Genomic DNA, 3820 nt, shown 5'->3' with positions numbered 1-3820 from the left:
AATCACAAAGCATTAACACATTCACACTTCTGTTTCTTTCATATTATACTTACCTCAAGCACCAGATCGTCTTTCCTGATTTGGATACAAACTTGTGTGTTCTTTGAAAAAGGTCTTAAGATCACAGCAGAAGGTTTAGAAGGCAAGTTGCCAAAGCACATTTTGTAGATCAGGATATTACTGGAACCCTAGCTTAAAAGTATTTAATGGTATTACTTCCAACTTTTTCCTTTATTTGACAGACTTGATAGCTTTGTCAAAATGCCACTTTTGCTAGACTTGTCACACCATATTTTCCACATGAACAAAAATCTCCTCCAGAGATTTTTACACTGCTTTCAGTCTTGTTCGTCAAATCTGCATTAATCTACATATCCCTGTTGCATAGATTTTAAAATTATATTAACTGCAGGATAAATTATGTAAATCATACAGCACACTCACTTAGATTCAGGGCTCAACGCAAATTGAACAAATAATGACTAAAGTGCAGAGCAGAATAGCGAATAGGGATTAAATATTGCTAGGAGCTATGGAGAGCAAAAAAGTTTCACTTAGGCATCTACGGCTTTTGTTTGACTCCACATGCTTTGTAAAGTTGTAATGCTATTGTTAATACAGTCTGTTATAGTTCTTATTTCCCCTAAAATCAGGCTGTAAATTTAGTTGGTTGATTTTTCTGGGATTTTTTCCTTGTGTTGCCAGTCAATGTAAAGGAATTAAAGGGGTCAGTTTAGTTACAATTACTGAAAAAAGAAGAAATTCTGACTTCTGCTGTACAGTATTTGTCACATTTTACATCTACAATTTTCTATTTGAAATGTGAATGTGATCTTGCACATCCCCCAGCTTGATTTGACAGGAGATATAATGGGAATCTGGCACAATTTGTAATACTGTTACGACTCGCTGGCGTTCTGTGCTTGAAATTAAGCCCCACTATTGCTGGAGTAATTAAAAAAGTTAAATATATGTTGTAAAGCAAAGTTCCCATATTCAGCAGACTTTAAGACCCAGCTTGATAGAAAGCATGGAGCAGTTTCTGTACTGAATAAGAATGATTTTTATTACAAGTAAGACTTTAGCGACAGTAAACAAAAATACTAATTAATGTCCTTTGTAAACTGCCCATTACACACAGACAGTTGGGGTAAACTGGGTTATGAGCAGAAGGGACAGACTGGGAGACAAGTCAATAGTCTTCATTCTCAAGTTTTTTGAGGATGAGATGATTCATATGACTCTGCTGCTGGCCAACATGCTTTAGTCATCTTTCTCCAGTTTCTCCAACTAGTCGGAGAGACGGGGGGATAGTTCCCTTTGAAAAAAAATTTTCTGATGTATCAATTAAGATCATAGCATATAACAGCTATTGCAGGAAAGATAAGCTGGTTTTGTTCAGGTTTACAATGTGTTTTGACTGCAGAAAACAAGGAGACTGGGGGAGAATTAAATAAACTTTTCTCTTTCTAAATTGTTCCTAGCTCTAAGCTGTTCAGTTAACCGAGAATCAACTACACAGTTGTTAGCAAGCAAAAACGTCTCAGCCATTGATAATTGGTCACTAGCCCATAGACCAATCAACTTCTTGTTGGCAGCAAAAGCTGCACCAGTACACCGATTGGCTCCAAATCATTTGCAACTCAACCTTTAATTATTGCTTATTCAGACAATTGTTTATGATGCTTGCTGTGGGTGTCTGGTTACTTTCTTGCAAAACTGCAGCCACCAGTTCAAACACTTAAACTTCTTTTTCACTTCAGTCACCAGTTTTTAAAAGTACAAAGTAAAAGGACAATCTGTACAATAAACAACTTTATTGGTATGTGGATAACTAGCAAACTCTAGTAAAGAAATATGTAGATTCCACGTTAAAAGGGATATTACCTGTTTGTAATATCCCTGGTAATTTTATACAAGCAGCAGCAATGGTAATGCTGAAACTGTAATAAATACCGTGGAGAACTAACATTATAGTAATTAATCAATTTATAACTTATTCATTTGTTCAATCTAGTTTATAATATTGAATTTTAGTGTTGAAGACAACACTACAAATCCTACACTTAAGTGGATGATAGGATCATCAATAAAAACATAAGAAATAGCAACAAGAGTAGGCCATTTGGCCCCTCAAGCATGCCTCATTGTTTAATGTGATCATGGGTAATCTGCCCCATGCCTCAGTTTCTCTTTCATGCCAGCTTCTCATAGCCCTCAACTCCTTAATATTTCAAAACAAAAACAACTACCTGGTCTTTCAATACTTTGTCATCTCGCTTACCACAACTCTCTGTGGTAGAGAATTTCAGACATTCATTCCCTGTGCGAGAAAAAATTTATTCGTGTTTTCATTTTAAATGATTGTCCCTTTATTCTGCATCTATGTCCCATATTTTGAGATTCCTCCACTCGTGGAAACGTCTTAACATTTATTCTGTGAAGTCTCCTCACAATCTTGCATGTTTTAATGAGATCACACCTCATTCTTCTAATCTCCGATAAGATCTAACCTTTTCAGCCATTCTTGATAAATCAACTCCTTCATTCAAAGGAATCAGCCTACTGTCTTTAATGCCAGTACATCCTTTTTCTCTAAAAGAAATGGGGACCCAAACTGTACACCGTATTCCAGATGCAGCTTCACCAACACCCTGAACAGTTGTAACCAGACTTCCCTATTTTAAAATTCCAACCCCAAAGCAATAAAGGCCAAAATTCTATTTGCTTTGTTAATTACTTGCTGCAGCTGTGAGTTAACATTTTGTGTTTCAGGCACAAGAACACACACACACTTTTTGGGAAGTCTCTCCACTTAACTAACTGCCTTTTGATTCATTCTACCAAAGCGCATAAACTCAATTTCCTACATTGAATTCCATCTGCCAAGTTTTTGCCTACTTGCTCAATCTTTCTGTATCTCCTGCAGATATATTTCCCCATCACACATGCCCTTCCATTTATTTTTGCATTATCAGCAAATTTGAATACATTACACTCTGCCTCCTCCTAGTCATTAATTTAAATAGGTAATAATTCAGGCTCTAGGACACTTGTGGCACTCCAGTAGTTACATCTTTCAAACCTGAAAAAGACCCATTAATTCCAACACTGCCTTCAGTATGTCAACCTATCCTAAATCCATGCTAATACATTACCTCCAAACATGGGTTACTACCTTCTGCATAACCTTTTGTCATTTTCAAATGCCTTCTAGAAATCAAAACACATTACATCTCACCATTCTCCTTTATCAATTCTGCTTGTTATTATCAAGCAGTCTATTTGATTGGCATCACATCTACAAGTATCTACAAGATACTTTACAGATACATTACAGAAACTCAAATATCCTTGGACAGCACCTTCCAAACCCACGACCATCTCTAAAGGAAAGGGTAGCAGATACTTGGGAATACCACCAACTACAAGTTCCCCTCGAAACCACTCACCATTCTGACTGTGAAACATATCATTGTTTGTTCAGTGTCGCAGGGTCAAAATCCTGGAACTCCTTCCCTAATGATATGGTGGATCCATCTATAGCGCATGGGCTGCAGCAGTTCAAGAAGAAAGCTCACCACCACTTTTTCAAGGGCAATTAAGGATGGGCAATAAATTCTGGGCAGCCAGTGACTTCTACATAAAAACCAAAAGAACAACGAATGCTGTAAATCAGGAACAAAAACAGAAATTGCTGGAAAAGCTCAGCAGGTCTGGCAGCATCTGTGAAGAAAAAAATCAGAGTTAACATTTCAGGTCCAGTGACCCTTCCTCAGAACCCGGACCTGAAACATTAACTCTGATTTTTTTCTTCACA

Source organism: Rhincodon typus, chromosome 25, assembly GCF_021869965.1.
Source record: "Rhincodon typus isolate 14 chromosome 25, sRhiTyp1.1, whole genome shotgun sequence".
NCBI classification, from domain to species: Eukaryota; Metazoa; Chordata; class Chondrichthyes; order Orectolobiformes; family Rhincodontidae; genus Rhincodon; species Rhincodon typus.
This window is presented reverse-complemented; position numbering follows the sequence as displayed.